This window comes from Anolis carolinensis, chromosome 4 (genome assembly GCF_035594765.1).
Source record: "Anolis carolinensis isolate JA03-04 chromosome 4, rAnoCar3.1.pri, whole genome shotgun sequence".
Lineage (NCBI taxonomy): Eukaryota > Metazoa > Chordata > Lepidosauria > Squamata > Dactyloidae > Anolis > Anolis carolinensis.
Genome location: NC_085844.1, coordinates 211124177 through 211143188, shown reverse-complemented (window position 1 = coordinate 211143188; position 19012 = coordinate 211124177). Strand labels below are relative to the sequence as shown.

General features: G+C 42.4%; 1 protein-coding gene across 1 annotated transcript in view; it reads left to right on the top strand.

Moving 5' to 3' along the window:
- Positions 1-19012, top strand: part of phlda3 (pleckstrin homology like domain family A member 3) — a 60476-nt gene that overhangs the window by 39037 nt on the left and 2427 nt on the right. The gene's annotated exons all lie outside the window — the stretch shown is intronic.

The window sequence follows — 19012 nt, the reverse complement described above, 5'->3', positions numbered from 1 at the left end:
CTGTACCTTTACTATATAGCTAAGAAGGAAACTTCCTGCTTGCCACATCGGGGTTATATAGTATCTACTACATTTCCTTGTCTATATTAATTAAACTTAATTCTTTAATGTTGCATGTCTACATAATGAGCAGAAACATTATTTACTAGTATTATTTACTAGTATTATTTTACTAGTGTTATTTTACTAGTATAATAGTATAGTAAGACTTTTTTGGGAAACATCTTGACATAATGTTTCAGCTTCAGGCTATTCTTCTATCAGTCCTATCTGTTTTTTAAGAAACAAAAATTGATCGTATTTTAAAACAGTGGAATAGATTGCTTCTTAAATACTATGGGGATATGAATTACAGTAGTCTCACTTATCCAACAGTGAGACCAACAGAACGTTGGATAAGCAAAAATGTTGGATAATAAGGCGGGGTTAAGGAAAAGCCTATTAAACATCAAATAATGTTAGGATTTTATAAATTAAGCACCAAAACATCATGTTTTACAACAAGCAGAGCAGGTCCAAGGTAATTTTCAAGTATAGGCATACAGAAATTTTGGCACCCCCCCCCCCCAAAAAAAACCAATCACTGAAAAATAAAAGCATTGGATAAGCGAAAATGTTGGATAATAAGGAGGGATTAAGGAAAAGCCTAAATAAAAAACAACACTCTGAAAATAGGGGAAATCCAAACAGGAAGCAATCAGGGACAGCTAACACCTCCCAAAAAAGATTCTCCCAGGCAAAAGGAAGCCAGGCCTTGAAGCCACAGGGCCATTAAATGCTAATCAAGGTGATCAATTACAACATCCACACCTGCCTCCCAACAGACGAGAGCTCTTTCTTCCACTCTGGACATTATTCCACAGACAAATAAACCCCACTTGCCTTGCTTCCAACAGATGGCAGCGGGCTCCGGAGTGCCCGGCGTGGGCTCCGGAGTGCCTGATGCAAGGCCATTTAGGCAGTCGTCTGTGGCGCAATCATTCCGGGGGCGCAGTTGAGGCCCACAGGAGGATGGCGCCACCCCCGCCTCCTTCTTCGGGCTTTCTTTGGGCCGCCCAGCCCACCAGAAGGCTCAACATGGACTCCGGAAGGCCCGACGCGGGCTCTGGAAGGCCCGACGCGGGCTCCAGAAGGCCCGCCCGATCCACCGGAAGGCCCGACGTGGGCTTCCGGGGGCCTGCACTGGGCCTTCCGGAGCCCATGCTGGGCCTTCCAGTGGGCCAGGTGGCCCAAAGAAGGCCCGAAGAAGGCCCGCAAGGCCCGAAGAAGGAGGCGGGGGTGGCGCCATCCTCCCGGGGGCCTCAACTGCACCCCAGAATGACAACAAGTCTGTCACTGTGCTGTTGTTGGGCGTGTCGGCCTACTGTACATTGCTGCCCAGAGAAACATCTGTGGATCCGGGCAGGAGGCAGACTGTATTGGATCACACAGAACATTGGATAAGCAAGACTGTACAGTACTTTCAAACAAGGAACTTTCCAGATTCTGCCTGAGAAGGATGTATAGATATGAGAGGGTCACAGACATCTCTAACTCAAAGCACGGTCACACATTCAGCAGCTTTTGAGAAACCGGTTGAAAAATTGCAATTCTGCATTATGAAGAATGTTTTGTTTGTTCATTTCTGCAAACATTTTAAGCCATAGATTTCAGGGTAATGCATATCTTTTAAAAATTAACAATAGCTTTCAGCTTGATGTTCAATTGGCTCGAAAGAGCGATACCATCGCTGGTGATTCTGTGATCTGTACTGATAGACTCAGTTTTTGCAGCTGTAGACACATATTATTTCAGTCTCTTGCGCTGGCTTCATTGTTCTCATAAACTCAGTCTAATCCGGCAACAGAGACAAGCTAACTTAATTGGGGAAAAGTTACAGTTAATCTGTGCTACAATATTTCCCCCCCTCGATGGATTGTCACCTTGCCGTGGTGAGGGGGCTTGCGTGTTCCGATGAACCTGTGGGCACAACCACTGGAGTGATGCACTCCCAGGAGTGGCCGCAGGGGAGGTTCCAGACCAAGCACAATCCGAAGACCCAAAGACCTCAACGGCGGAGCAGGCGGAGGATAACATGGTACATGTTACAACGGTTGTGAAGGCAGAAGAAGGCTGCAACAGACTGAGAAGCCACTGTCGTTGTGTTAACCACACCACTGCTGGAACCTCACTCTGTGAAGACTGTGTGTTGACTGGCTGTGCACCGACCTCCACACATTAAAAAAAATCACGCACAGGCGTCTTCCAACAAAAATAAAAACAAACCTACAAAAGTCCCATGGCGATCAGCGAGTGGCGACGGGGGCAGGACTGTGAAATCTGGAAGCCCCTAGTCACAGACTGGCACATGGGCGGTGGATATGGACTCAGTCGTTCTACCTCAAGGACCGAGGCAGTTGAGTAGTCCGGCAGCTGTATCCATGACTGAGCAGCCCTTTTTAGGATCCGCTCTGCTCACCCCACACGGGGAAGGGGCTAGAAAAGGTGCCCTAAACATAGTCTGCCTCTCCTACCCTGACTGGACTGCCGCGTCCAGAGGGGTCACCACTCTGCGGCCAAAAAAGAAAAATGAACTTTGGAACGTACGGACATTGTTAGATAACACTGACAGCGAACGCCCCGAACGCAGGACTGCTCTCATTGCAAGGGAGCTGGGACGCTTTAAGATCGACATAGCAGCCCTTCAGGAGACCCGGAGAGCAGGAGAGGGACAGCTGAAGGAAGAAAAGGGAGGCTACACCTTCTTCTGGAAGGGACTGCCTGAAGAAGAGCGAAGAATACACGGAGTTGGCTTTGCGATCAGAAACGACCTGGTGAAGCACCTGACTGAAGCACCCACTGGCATCAACGAACGACTTTCAACCCTCCGAATTAACCTTGCCAAAAACCAACAGGCAACCATCATATGCGCCTATGCACCAACTCTAGATGCTGACGAAGACATCAAGGAAAATTTTTACTGTCAGCTGGATACCATCCTATCGGAGATACCTAAGGAGGACAAAATCATCCTCCTGGGGGACTTTAATGCAAGAGTCGGAAGGGACTCTGAACTGTGGCCAGGGATCATAGGAAAAGACGGGGTCGGAAACAGCAACTCGAATGGCAACTTGCTTCTCACCAAATGCGGAGAGCACAACCTTGTCATCACCAATACGCTCTTCTGCCAGAAAAACAAGCTCAAGACATCATGGAAGCACCCTCGGTCAAAGCATTGGCACCTCCTGGACGATGTTATCACACGTGCCAGAGACCGCCGCGATGTGCTTCTCACAAGAGCCATGACAGGTACTGATGACTGCTGGACAGACCACAGGCTAATCTGATCCACGATGGCTATCAAGATCGTCCCCAAACGCAGACTCCAAGGAAGAAAAACAAGGCGCAAAATGAACACCCAAGCCCTTCAGGAGCCCTCCAAACGAGCCCTTCTCCAAACAACACTCAAAGATCATCTACCCACAGAACACCCCGAAAATGTTGAGGAACATTGGAACAACCTGAAGACCTCCATCATCACAGCCTGTGAAGAAAGCATTGGATACCTAACTAAGAAACATCAAGACTGGTTTGATGATAACGACAAAGAGATCCAACAGCTGATTGATAACAAAAGGAAAGCCTTCCAAACATGGCAGAGAGACACCAACTGTGCTGCCAAGAAAAAGATCTATGCCAGTGCAAAAGCTGAGGTCCAAAGAAGGACCAGAAAACTCAAGAACATCTGGTGGACAAAGAAGGCTGAAGAAATCCAACACCTTGCAGATACCCATAACGCTCAGGGATTTTTCAAAGCCACAAAGATCATTTACAGACCAAGAAACCATGGCATACAGCCCCTACGCTCATCAGATGGAACCAAAATTCTGAAGGACAAAACATCAATTGCACTACATTGGAAAGAGCACTACCAGAACCTGCTGAATCGCAGCTCCAATGTGGCCGAAGAGACCCTCTCACAAATCCCACAACAACAAACCAGGGATGAGCTTGCAGCACTGCCTAGTTTGGAAGAAGTCAGCAATGCCATCAGCCAACAAAAAAAAACAACAAAGCCAGCGGACCTGATGGGATTCCTGCTGAAATCTTCAAAGAGGGTGGACCTGAGCTGATACAACAACTCCACCAGCTCATTAAAAAGGTGTGGATGACCGAGAAAATCCCAGCTGACTTCAAGGATGCCTCAGTCGTTCTACCTCAAGGATGCCTCAGTCGTTCTACCTCTGTCCCCTTTTCAAGAAAGGGGACAGAACAGACTGCGGGAACTATCGTGGTATCTCCCTTCTAACCTCGGCCGGGAAAATCCTTGCAAGAATCCTTGCAAACCGCCTTCTCCCTGTCTCAGAAGACACCCTCCCAGAATCCCAGAATGGCTTCCGTCCCTCCAGAGGAACAGTGGACATGATCTTCACTGCTCGACAGCTCCAAGAAAAATGCAGGGAACAAAACCAACCTCTGTACATGGCATTCATTGACCTTGCAAAGGCATTCGACACAGTGAATCGCAGCGCTCTCTGGACCATCCTCCAAAAAATCGGGTGCCCTGACAAATTTGTGAACATCCTGCGGCTCCTCCATGATGACATGATGGCAACAGTCTTGGACAGCAACGGCTCCCAAAGTGACCCATTTAAGGTGGAATCAGGTGTCAAGCAGGGATGTGTTATTGCCCCCACCTTATTTTCCATCTTCATCGCTATGATACTTCACCTTGTTGATGGGAAGCTTCCCACCGGAGTGGAAATCATCTATCGGACAGATGGCAAGCTATTAAACCTCAGCAGACTGAGAGCCAAAACCAAGGTCACCACAAAATCTGTTATAGAACTCCAATATGCTGATGACAACGTAGTCTGTGCGCATTCAGAAGAAGACCTACAAGCCACTCTAAACAGCTTCACAGAAGCATACGAGAAGCTCGGCCTCTCACTGAACATCGAGAAAACCAAAGTGCTCTTCCAACAGGCACCAGCTAATCCCTCTGCAAAGCCAGGAATACAGCTTAACGGTGTAACATTAGAAAACGTTGACCATTTCCGCTACCTTGGTAGCCACCTCTCCACAAAAGTCAACATCGACACTGAAATACAACACCGCCTGAGCTCTGCGAGTGCAGCATTTTTCCGTATGAAGCAGAGAGTGTTTGATGACCGGGACATCCGTAGAGAGACCAAGGTGCTTGTTTATAAAGCCATTGTCCTCCCAACCCTGCTCTACGCCTGCAAAACGTGGACTGTGTACAGACGTCACACCAAACTCCTGGAGCGTTTCCATCAGCGTTGCCTCAGGAAAATCCTGCAAATCTCTTGGGAAGACAGGCGGACAAATGTCAGCGTGCTTGAGGAAGCAAAGACCACCAGCACTGAAGCGATACTCCTACGCCATCAACTCCGCTGGACTGGCCACGTTGTCCGAATGCCCGATCACCGTCTCCCAAAGCAGCTCCTCTACTCCGAACTCAAGAATGGGAAACGGAATGTTGGTGGGCAGGAAAAGAGATTTAAATATGGGCTCAAAGCCAACCTTAAAAACTGTGGCATAGACACTGAGAACTGGGAAGCCCTGGCCCTTGAGCGCTCTAATTGGAGGTCAGCTGTGACCAGCAGTGCTGTGGAGTTCGAAGAGGCACGAACGGAGGGCTTAAGGGAGAAACGTGCCAAGAGGAAGGAGCGTCAAGCTAACCCCGACCGGGACCGCCTTCCACCTGGAAACTGATGTCCTCACTGCGGGAGAATATGCGGGTCAAGAATCGGTCTCTTCAGTCACCTAAGAACACACGCCCAAGATACCAAGGTTGGAAGACTATCGTCCTCGAACGACGAGGGATCGCCTAAGTAAGTAACAATATTTCCATCAATTCCATATTATTTCCAGGTTCTTTATAATGATGTGACAGCTGGAAGGTGAAGAAAGCTGAGTGTGGTGCTAGAGTGAGTGGGTTCCAGAACTCTCCCTAGAAGTCAAGATGACAGATCTGTGGACATACTGGGGCCATATCATGGCATGACGGCACTCACTCGAAAAGACGATAATGTTAAGTGAAATGGCTTCTTTTTCTCACTCCTTTCAAAATTCTTGAGATAGCAATGCTGCTTTAGCTACTGCCATAAAATCCAATAATAATAATTTTAATAGAATCATAGGATCACAATATCGGAAGTGGTCTAATGCACCATCAAGTCTAACTCTTACTCACTGTAGGATCTCCAGTTAGACTAGCATTTGCAGTAGGCAGCTGTCCAGCAGAGAATTCCACTGCTGAACCACTCTCACAGTTGAGGAAGTTCTTCCTAATGTTCAGGTGGAATCTCCTTTCATGTAGTTTGAAGCCATTGTTCCATGTCCTAGCCTCCAGGACAGCAGAAAACAAGCTTGCTCCTTCTTCCCTATAACTTCCCCTCACATATTTATATATGGCTATCATGTCTCCTCTCAGCCTTCTCTTCTGCGGGCCAAACATGTCCAGTAGTTTAAGCTGCTCCTCAAAGGGTTTTTCTCCAGACCCTTGATCATTTTCGTTGCCCTCCTCTGGACACATTCCAGCTTGTCAACATCTCCCTTCAATTGTGGTGCCCAGAATTGGACACAGTATTCCAGGTGTGGTCTGACCAAGGCAGATTAGAGGGGTAGCATGACTTCCCTGGATCTAGACACTATAATCCTATTTATGCAGGTCAAAATCCCATTGGCCTTCTTTGCCACAGCATTGCATTGTAGGCTCATGTTTAACTTGTTGTCCACGAGGACTCCAAGATCTTTTTCACACATACTGTTGTTGAGCCAGGTGTCCCCCATTCTGTATCTTTGCATTTCATTTTTTCTGCCTAAGTGGAGTATATTGCATTTGTCCCTACTGAACTTCATTTTGTTGGTTTCGGCTCATCTCTCTAATCTGTTAAGATCATTTTGAATTCTGCTCCTGTCTTTTGGAGTATTGGCTATCGCTCCCAATTTGGTGTTGTCTGCAAACTTGATGTTCATGGCTTCTAACCCTTCATCTAAGTCTATTCTTCCTGCATTGAACTGGAAGCAAGAGAAAATCAGTAGTACTAATTAAAAACTGCTACACAGGAGGAGGAGAACAGACTAGAGAAGCAGTTGGAGATTCAAAAGAGAAAGGGCACAAAATGGTAAAGAAGCCATGACTAAACATGGATTGCATTTGTTAGTCTAGATCAACAAATCTCTCAGGCAAGGGTGTTGATGTTTGGTGTTGCTTTGGGGGTGCAAGGGAGGGTGTGACTGAGTTTAAAGTAGGAGAGTATTAATGACTTCTTGAGATTAGAATCACTTTCCATGACAGTGCTGGGAATTTTCTGATGGACTCCAAACACTTGCCATTACTTGTGAGTGAGAGAAACTATCTTGTGCTCGTTGTGAAAAACAAATCTCACTCTTAAAATTAGGTAGGGCAGGAGTTAATATTGATTGGAGAATTACCTTATTACCCAAGTAGCCATATTGTAATTAGCATTTACATCTATTAACTATAACAGAGAATTTAAGAATAACCCAGGCTTTTCTAGAAAATGCTGCAGATAGAGATTTTCTCACAAAGTGGGAGTTCTCTAACCTCCTCTTCTAAGAAAACTGGAGAGGTAGTTTTCTATGCAAATAGCAAACATATCCAAAGCATTATCTGATCTGGTTAACTTTGATTCAGGAAAAAAGAAATAAATGTGTTTTTGAACCCAAATGTTGTGTTATGATGATTTATAGTATCAGACTAATAAAAGGAACCACAGACTCAATTTCCCCTTAGACACAAAACATGGTTTGACCATTCACCTTCTTTCACATTAACATGCTTTATAGAGTTATTGTGCATTTAAAATGTGTGTATATGTATGGAGGGAATCTATGCATATCACCCTACGTTTCATAGAAACATTGGATAAAACTTGTCTTGCTTCATTTTCAATTTCACATCCTTTCAAATATTTAAACATGGTAATCTTCTCACCTCTTAGCCTTCTATTTTCCAGGCTAAACATACCCAGCTAGGCAGCTACATATGGTAAGCTCAGGGCTGTAGCCAGAAAAAAAATTCGGGAGGGGTTTTGAAAATTTCGGAGGGGGGGGGTTGAACCCCTAGCACGCACCCCTCCCCGCTACAAACCTGTCAATATCTGCTTGAGATAGTGCCTGGAGGGACTCTTAATGTTTTGCATCTCATAGACTTAGCATGGGGATTTGGTTAACCAGTTAAAATTCATGAGTAAACCAGATTTTTTTTATAACCTGAAAAATTTCGGGGGGGGGGGGGTTGAACCCCTAAAACCACCCCCTCGCTACAGGCCTGGGTAAGCTGCTCCTCATAGGGCAACGTTTCCATGGTTAAACATGTTCTTAGCATTTCCCAGAGTCAATGAAAGTTTTTTTCCTGGCCATTGGTCCTTTGTTGTATGTCTTCTTCGTTACCACTGCCTCCATTCATTCGTACTATCCTCCTTTGAATTTGAAGCTCAACAAAAGAGGGGATTAGAGCCACTATAATTAATACCAGAAGTAGTAGTAATGTTTATTTCTTACCCATGCCTCCATGTGGCTCGAGACACACTAGACATGATATGACCATGAGAATGGGTAAGAACTTTGATCTGCCTGTGCTTGTAATCTTTGACACTAACCCATAAACCAGAGTTCTGCCCTGGAAACCAACTGCTGGCTCAGCATCGGTACTAGTGTCCTGACACCAGGCCAACAGATGAGCGCATAGAACAGCCTTCCTCAACCTAAACATAGTAAGTGGGGAAGATGGTAGTTGTGGTCCGACATCTCTGCCATGTTGAGACAGGCTGGCCTGGCATATAATCACCCAAGCTCTTTGTTTCATAAAACTTCCAGCCAAAGTAATTAAAACTCTGTCTTCCTGTGCAATGATTGGGTTGGGAATTCAGTGAGAAAACAAGTTCTTCTGCTAACCCTTTCATGTTAATGAGGGGTGTTTTTTGTGTTAAAAGGCAACTTCGAAGTTCTAAATGTTGTGTTTGTACTTGTTAAATAGGTTGTAGATTCTTGCAGAATTTGTTTCATATTTCCTCATGCCAACACACACATGCACACTATTGAAAGTATGTTAATGGAATGATTCCTTTTTACATTTTTCCTAATTATTGATGATAATAATAATAATAATAATAATAATAATAATAATAATAATAATAATTTATTTTTTACCTGCCTCTCCCTGCAGCTCAAGGCAGGTTACAACACAATTAAAAACATGAAAATGTCAAAATTTCAACAAATATACATATTTCTTTAAAGCCCTAAATGGTTCAGGACCAACTTACCTATCTGACCGCATCGCCTCTTACCAACCTGCCCGATCATTAAGATCTTCCTGAGAGACGCTTCTCCCATTGCCGCTGCCGTCACAAATACTGTTGGCGACAATGAGAGAGAGAGGGTCTTCTAGGTAGCTGCCCCTGCCCTTTGGAACTCCCTTCCCATTGAGATTAAAACTGTCCCTTCCCTATTATCTTTCAAGAACCAGTTGAAGATCTACCTGTTCAAGCAAGTTTTTGATGAATGAATTCAATTGCTAATGACAGCAAGGTTGATTTGCACTGAGCTTAGCAAAATATACTGTTTAATTGATGAGTCTCCACAATAATTGTAATTGGTTTAAAATGTTTTTGAGGCTTAATATTTATTTACACCTTATTTCTGGATGTTATTATTATGCTTTGTATGATTTTTCTCTTGTATTTTATGTTAGATGTGCTTTGATTTGTATTGTATTATGTTGAGAGCTGATTTGGGTTCCGTTAGGGAGAAAAGCGGAATATAAATAAATTATTATTATTATTATTGTTATTATTATTATTATTATTATTATTATTATTATTATTATTATTATTCTATAAAAGATCAACATTAAAATTACATTTCTATAAAATACATGCCAAAATACACAAAACAGACATCAAATAAAGGACATGAGTTTAAGGTTCTACTTGTTACTACTGCTGTGTGCTTCCAAGTCATTTTCAAATTATACTTATTCTAAGACAAACCTTTAATAGAGTTTTCTGGGCAACATTTGTTCAGAGGGGGTTTGTCATCGCCCTCCTCTGAGGCAAAGAGAGTGTGACTTTCCTAAAGTCATGCATTGGGTTTCCATAGGCCAGCGAGGATTCCAACCATGTTCTCCAGAGTCCAAGTCTAATACCCATGCCACTATACCATGCTGGCTCCTTTTCTGCAAGAGTAGCAATTACAAATCCACCAACCCCCCCTTCCCCCCCCCCCCCAAAAAAGAGAGAATGCCAGTTACACAAAATTTGCATGTGCTCAATCTCAGAATTTGTAGGGCATTCTAATTATTATAATTTAAAGGGAATGCAATATACCTCTCACCATAGTGGAATAGATTTTGACCAAGTGACATGTGTAAACTCAAGTGCTGATGGTGGGCACCTTCAAAGACCCTACTCTCCCTTGTATTGGTTCTTGATATCTAAACTGAACTTGGGGTTCACAGTAGAAGTCATGCAGTTTGACACCACTTTAACAGCCATGGCTGAAAGTTACAGAATCTTGTGGGTTGTAGTTTGATGTGGCACCAGCACTCTTTGGCAGAGAAGGCTAAAGATCTTCTAAAACTATAACCATCATGATTCCATAGCATAGAGGTATGGCAGTCCAAGTGGTGTCACACTGCATTAATTCTACAGCATAGAGCAGTAGTTCTTAACCTGTGGGTCCCCAGGTGTTTTGGCCTACACTGCCCTATATCCCAGGATCTTGTCCCAGATTATCTGCTTTGAACTGGATTATATCAGTCTACACTGCCAGATAATCTGGGTTCAGATCCTGGGATATAGAGCAGTGTAGATCCAGCCTAGTCTTCTCAAATACCTTTGTAGCTCCTTGAAAGAAGTCAAACCGGGTAAGATTTCCTACACATTTTGAACTTGGTTTGCCATTCTAGTTTGAAGGGCACATACAAATCAAAGTTTCGTGTTGAAATGTAATTGCAAAGTATAGCATGCCTCAGATGAAATAGAGCTATGAGGGAAGGAGGGGGGAATAATGACGAAAGGGAATGTTTTGAGCCCACATAATGTCAAACTGTAACTCGGTGTTATCTGATAGTGAATGTTGCACGGAGTTCTTAAATATGCCAGAATACCTTTTGGATTTAGACATATAGCTTCTGGGATATATGACAGACCAAATATTGAAATAATGAGAGAACTAGTAGTTCTTTTATGAACTGTTGTCAAATTCCATAGATCCTTGTGATATCAAGGTAAGAAACCAACCTGGGATAGTCTGATAAATGGAATTTGGAAAATCCCATGAATTGAACCAGTCTTTTTAATTAAGGGAAGCTATAACCCTCCCATATCCAGACTATTTCTAAGATAAATAGATTCTATTCTTAAATTTGCTGACATTTGCAAACTCTTTGCTGAAAGTTATAAAGCCAAGCTCTTAAACTGAGCCTGTAAAATATATCTTCATTGCACTACATTCTGAGAAACCTAAACATTCAGGAAATTCAAAATAATAAATTTGCTGTACCTTAAATCTGTTCACACCAAGTATCTTTTTCTTGCCACAACCTGTTGTAAAATAAACTGTTTTAGTTTTTTTTTATTATTAAGCTCGTAACATGTTAGGAAATACAGCTGTTACCATGGAACTCACTTACACCTGTGTTTGAGGTTTTAGTTTAAAGCAGTGGTTCTCAACCTGTGTTTTCGCATACAACTCCCAGAAACCTCAGTTTACCAGGCATTGGGATATCTGGGAATTGATGGCCAAAACATCTGGGGACCCACAGGTTGAGAACCACTGGTCTAAAGAAACCGTGGTCTTCAGGTGTCTTCTTCTGGTCAACAACTCCTATCATCCTTGTTAATATAACCAAAGGGATCATGGGAGTTAATCGTCCAAAAACCTTTGGAGGGTCATAGTTGCCCAGCTCCACTGTGAAATAACATTTTGGTTCTGGGATGATGAAGCTGGCTAAATTTGGACATAGAATCACCTGGGGAAGAAATTTGTCATTCATACTTGTTGATTTCTAGTCTCATTAAACCACTAGGCATAAACCTTGCTTGGGGCACAAAGCATAGAAAGACTGGAACCTCTAATTCATTCTCTAAATGTTGTACAAGTCTTATGACAAGCAAGATTTATCCTAAATCAGGCAGTTCACAGCCTTGGTGGAAAAATGCTTCATTCATTCAATGCAACCACTACAGGAAACACAGTAACAGTAATTTACAGGCCATAGAAATAAGAGTAGGAAACTGTATCTTTAAAGCAGAAAAAATGCATTTACTGGACTCCTGCCTATCATTCAGTTTTCAAAAGAATAAGAGCTAAGCTTAAAAAAGGTAATAAATCTGTTTTGGAGTGACTAGAACAGTGCTAGAATCCAAGGATGCTGGTTTTTTTGTCTCTTTTTTCTATTGCTGGTTAGCAAATGAAATCAGCACTATCTGTCATGGCCTAAATATAAGGAGAAAGTAGGCAAGTTATACATGTCTATTTCCCTGAAAAATTATGTTTTGGCTTCAAGTAGGATCACGGCAGGCCAGAAAATTGTAGAAATACTGATGGGGTGTGTCCAACTTCAGTCTGGCATATTGTAGTAATTAAGAGTGTCAGGCTAGAATCAGGAAGATCTGGATTCAAATTTATGCTCAATTTTATGCCTACCCAACCCTTTGTCCCATGGGAATGTTATACTAAAATTCCCATCATCCCAAGCCAGTGGGCAATTAGAGTAATTGGGTTGCTGTGTACTGCTGGGGAACATCAGATTGTGCACAATCTAACTTAATCTAACATGCTTGACAAATTTGTTGTGAGAAAACAAATGGCTGAGTAACATCATCTACATTCTCCTAAGATCATTGGAGGATGGTACTATAAAATGTAACAAATACAAATAGTTCAGAAGGAGGTTAGCTCCTTCCTCCTTTTGACTACAACTCCCAGGGATCTCCTGGAAGTATTTAACATACTGAGAAGGAGTATTTATCCAACTAAAAGTAACTTTTCAAAGATTTGATTCCTCATGCTTCTGGTTTCTGCTAACCCCACAGGGCAGGGTGAGGGGGAGAAATCCAACGTCAGCCACTCCTGTCAGTCATGGTAGTTAAATTGCCTGTCTGTGTTCTCTATCCACCCCATAATAGCAGGAGGGATTAAAATGCCAGGCATTGTCCTTGTTGAACTATAGAATTGTGTTCTCATAGTATCTGCACTAAAAATACACAGGGAAACAGGTGCAAAAGCATCTCAGTCGGCTGCCCCCGACCTCTGAGGTTCTCCATCCCTTTCAAAGACAAAGGCTCAGGTTATGCTTAACAAAGGCCAACACCATCAATCATTACTGGGATCTTTTTGTCATTGACATCTACTTGGATAGATGATAACAGAAGTGCAGGAGCAGTCAAATGCCCAGTCCTTTCAGTGAACTCATTAACTGTGACTATAGACTCCTGATGTTGGTGTCCAGAATCTTGTGCATAAAGCCCTTCTAGGTTATCAAGCCAGATTTATATCCTGCCTTTTAGGCCCCTAGACAAGGACTCTAGCCCACAAGGGTTTGAATTCCTGCCAAGCTGGAGCAATCCACTGGGTGACCTTTGGAAAATCGCACTCTCTCAACCTCAGAAAATGGCAACCGCAAACCTTCTCTGAATAAATCTTGCCAAGAAAACTTTGTGATAAATTGCTTTAAGCTGGAAGTAACTTGAAGACATATAACAGCAACAAACTTTCAAAAGTGGCCCAGTCTACTTTGAAGGTGCCCATCAATAGCAGCTGGTCTGTTAGGAAATGACTACAGGCAGCTGCCAGTTTACGAACAAGATAGGTTCTGTAAGTGTGTCCTTAAAGTTGAATTTGTATGTAAGTCAGAACAGGTACATTTTTAAGTGTATCTCTAGCTACTTTTAAAGTTTTGGATAGCATAGGGAAGGGTTAACAATGTTAGTTTTGCTGTGTATGTTCCTGTTCAGAAGATTTTGCCTCACTTTCTGTCCCTGTGACAATTGGATTTTGAAATTTTTGGGTTGTCGTGGAAACAAGGATTGGCGATAAAGCACCAGTGGAGACACCATTTCCCCATAATAATGCTTATAGGAGTGAATTTCCTTTCCTATAGATTTTCTTTCACTTCCTGGTGTAACTAGGAGACATATGTAAGTTGGATGTTGGTGACTCAGAGACTGCTTGCACTAAAGTGAGTCCAAAATGGTAGCTTGGAAAGTCAGGAACAAGGGTCCATTGTCAATATGAGTCTACTACTGATGTGTCCTTTTATCACTGCTGGAATCCTCTCCCCTGCTTGCTATTGCTGTTATAGCCTTAGCCTTCCTAGATTGGACATGGTGGGGGTAGGAGCCCATATGGTTTTCTTGTACAGTATCTGATACTGTAGGTTCTTCTGCCCACAGAAATCATGAGACCTTTTTTTGATTCCTGTCTTGGGGGACAGAATGTGACTTGTCGCATGTGCCTAATCACTCTGGTTTCTCTTCAGATCGTATAAATCTTTCGCCTTTTACTAGAGGTTTTTTTAAACTAAATGTCGATGGTTCAAACTTGCATCAGAAAAATGTGGAAAGGAGGACTCCCAACCATAGAATCATAGAATAGTAGAGTTGGAAGAGACCTCATGGGCCATCCAGTCCAAACCCTTGCCAAGAAGCAGTAAATCACATTCATAGCACCCCCGACAGATGGCCATCCAGCCTCCGTTTAAAAGCCTCCAAAGAAGGAGCCTCCACCACAGTCCGGGGGAGAGAGTTCCACTGCCGAACAGCCCTCACAGTGAGGAAGTTCTTCCTGATGTTCAGGTGGAATCTCCTTTCCTGTAGTTTGAAGCCATTGTTCCGTGTCCTAGTCTGCAGGGCAGCAGAAAACAAGCTTGCTCCCTCCTCCCTATGACTTCCCCTCACGTATTTGTACATGGCTATCATGTCTCCTCTCAGCCTTCTCTTCTGCAGGCTAAACATGCCCAGTTCTTTAAGCCTCTCCTCATAGGGCTTGTTCTCCAGACCTTTGATCATTTTAGTTGCCCTCCTCTGGATGCTTTCCAGCTTGTCAACATCTCCCTTCAACTGTGGTGCCCAAAATTGGACACAGTATTCCAGGTGTGGTCTGACCAAGGCAGAATAGAGAGGGAGCATGACTTCCTTGGATCTAGATGCTATACCCCTATTGATGCAGGCCAGAATCCCGTTGGCTTTCTTAGCAGCCGCATCACATTGCTGGCTCATGTTTAACTTGTTGTCCACAAGGACTCCAAGATCTTTTTCGCATGTACTGCTGTCTAGCCAGGTGTCCCCCATTCTGTATCTTTGATTTCCATTTTTTCTGCCGAAGTGAAGTATTCTGCATTTGTCCCTGTTGAACTTCATTTTGTTAGTTTCGGCCCATCTCTCTAGTCTGTCAAGATCGTTTTGAATTCTGCTCCTTTCTTCTGGAGTGTTAGCTATCCCTCCCAGTTTGGTGTCGTCTGCAAACTTGATGATCGTGCCTTCTAACCCTTCGTCTAAGTCATTAATAAAGATGTTGAACAGAACCGGGCCCAGGACGGAGCCCTGCGGCACTCCACTCGTGACTTCTTTCCAAGATGAGGATGACGCATTGGTGAGCACCCTTTGGGTTCGTTCGCTTAGCCAATTACAGATCCACCTAACCGTAGTTTTGTCTAGCCCACATTTTACTAGTTTGTTTGCCAGAAGGTCATGGGGGACTTTGTCAAAGGCCTTACTGAAATCCAGGTACGCGACATCCACGGCATTCCCTGTATCGACCCAACTCGTAACTCTGTCGAAAAAAGAGATCAGATTAGTCTGGCATGACTTGTTTTTGGTACATCCGTGTTGACCAAGAGTAGGATTCTAGTTAAATGCAGCAGTACAGACTTCATTATTATTATTATTATTATTATTATTATTATTATTATTATTATTATTATTCTGACACAAAACACAGTATGACACAGCAAATGAGATGTATATGCTGGATTTCATATCACAAAATCACATTATTATCATCATCATCATCATCATCATCATCATCATCATCCCACCTTCTCTCTCCATATGGAGACTCAAAATGGCTCACAATTTTCTTTTTGATTTTATTAGAATGAATACTTCTGCTGAATAAATGTATGCTTTGATGGACTGAGAGGGTGCTGCACAAGATATGTGAGGTGCAGAGCTTGGAAAAGTTCTTTTGGATTACAATTCCCACACACCCCTCCTCCAGTCACTGGGATTTGCAGTCCCAAACAGTGGGAGTTGTAATCCAGAAAATTAACCTCTCTAACTTCTGGTGAGGGCACAACATATCTACAATGTGAAGCATGATGCCTATAAAGTGTCCACAATGTGGTGTGTGTTTTACATTTGGTGAACATAACCTCTTGCCCTGTGAATGCATTTGTACCAGAATGGTGTCTGTATTCATTCTATTTTTACTGACCAGTTGCAGTCTGGCTTTGACTTAATACTCTCATCCTTGCCCCATCCTTTCACAATCCGATCACTTGCATCCTGCAGCCATCATCTCTCTTCTGCCTGGACTGCAGTAGGTAAAGTACTTCATCAAATAATTTGCTTTGGGGTGTCCAGCTACTGAAGGAACAGTTTAAAAACTGGAGTCAGGAGAATGGCCTTATTTCTTAATTTTGCTCAAGAAAGCTGGAGATCAGCTGGCTGAGTCAGATCTTGGTGGCAGATACACTATGCCAATTAAGCCAATTAAATGTAGTGCCATTCTCATGTACGCACAAATGCAGTAATGGGAATGTTAAGGTCAATACTTTGTTGTTCTTGTTCTTGTTCTAATATATTGTTATTAGAATTAGCATTATCTCAAGAACCTTACAAAAAACCATATACATAGATAAGTGAGACACTTAAGGATAGATTTCAATTGTGGATCATTAGTTCTAAAGGGAAATGCTCATAACATGTTCTGCAATGCATGGAAACTAGTGGAAAAGACAGTACAAAAGGTGGTTGAGCATATTACACATAAATATGCGGAAGCCCCTTGGAAATATGTCATGTATTAAATAAAACCCAGCTATTTCCTCCCACATCAAGTATCAACTTTTGCATAGCTGTGCAGGTATTGTAATTATTTCTCCTCCTGTTTAACGTAGACATACATTCCATACTGAATTTACCATATTGGTGTTTTGATGATGCTTTGATTTTCATAACTTCACAAAATAGTACAGCCAAGCAAATTTGCTGTTTTTCCAAATCTTTAAGAGAACTTTGCTTAAGCCAGGATAATTTACTTACCAGAAACAGGGTTAGGGGGCATGCAGATTTCTGAACATAGTCTACAGTGATATCCTTGGCATTTAAATAATTCACTTGAAAAAGCTATAAAAAAAAAACCCACCTGGAATTATTTTAAAAATACAGCGTTCTCAACCAGCAGGACAGTGTCTGTCTGTCTGTCTGTCTGTCTGTCTGTCTTATATCGGGTGTCATAATGCCCCTTAACTTCCATTGGCTGCAGAATATTTAAGCTAAATTTAGTTAAAAGATCCTTCAAGCTAAATAGATAAATAAGGCCAGATATTAGGGGGTGAGGTAGGGTATTTGTTTTACTAATATTTCATTCATCTTGTCAAGGTTTCTGATCCAAAGGTATCAATGAAAAGAAAAAGACTTAAATATGAAAACAGAGGCTCCAAAAGCAGTTGTAGGCAATGTTCATTTGGGATATGGCTGAATCCATATGGCAAAGTAGTTGAATCATTGATATGTATTGATATTCACCCTATTGTTTACATTTTTGTTTTGTTTCATGCTTCTGGTGGTGAACATCCTTTTAAGTCTAGTAGTATTTAGAGAGCGAAATTGGTTGACAGAGAGAGAGAGAGAGAGAGAGAGAGAGAGTAATGCTCCATCTGGATCTTGTATCTGTAGTCATGAACCTGTTCCTTCTACCTGACTGCCATGTAATTGAATGATTCAACTTGGTACAGTATGATCAATGTTTGAAAAGAGCCAGAACATGTTATCATGTCTCTCTATGATATATGGAACACTTATAATTTTTCCATCTTTCCAGAGCAAAGCTAAGCTTGTACAACAGTAAGGCCAAGAATTAATCAAATAAAAATGCTGTTCCAAGGATTTGCAAAATCCACAGATAATGACATCCAAAACCAAGGGTATGAGAGAAATCAGAGTAGACAGATGCAAAGCTATTTGTAACAGACAAATGATCCAATCTAAAGGGTGTTTATTAGGAAATAAGCCTCACTGGTTTAGCAGGATACAGACAATGGCTGTAGCTGTGGTGGCTTCAGTGTCAGTGAATTGGGGTTTTAGTCCATACAGGCAGTCACTGAGTTACAAACATCCAACTTACAAATGACTTATAGATAAGGATGGGGTGAGACAACAGGAAGTGAGAGGAATCTACCCCTAGAAAGGGAAATTCACTCCTGAAATAGCAGTCACAAAGTTGGTGCACTCACTTTGGTACAGGCAGCCTCCAAGTTATCAACCTCCCAACTTACATATGTCTCCTAGTTACAAATGGGGCAAGACACCAGGAAGTGAAAGGAAATCTATTTCAAGAAAGGGAAATTCACTCCTGAAAGAGTTATCATGGGGAAAAGGTGTCCCCACGGAGGTTTTCTCATCAATCCTTGTTTCCATAACAAACAAACCAAACATTTCAAAATCTGTTTGTCACAGGGACAGAAAGTGAGACAAAATCTTCTGAACAGGGGCACAGACAGTATAACAAACACCATAGGGGTATTAACCCTTTCCTATACTATCCAGAGCTTATCTATATAAAATTTTAGCTGGACTTACACTTAAAAATGTACTTGTTCTGACATACATACAAATTAAACTTCATAACAAAGCTACAGAACCTATTTTGTTCATAATTTTGGGACTGCCTGTATTTCAAATGAGCTTTCCAAGGTAGTGAATCTTTCTGCAGGGAGGAAGTTCAGCACCTTAGGAAGTCCCTTTAAATTTTG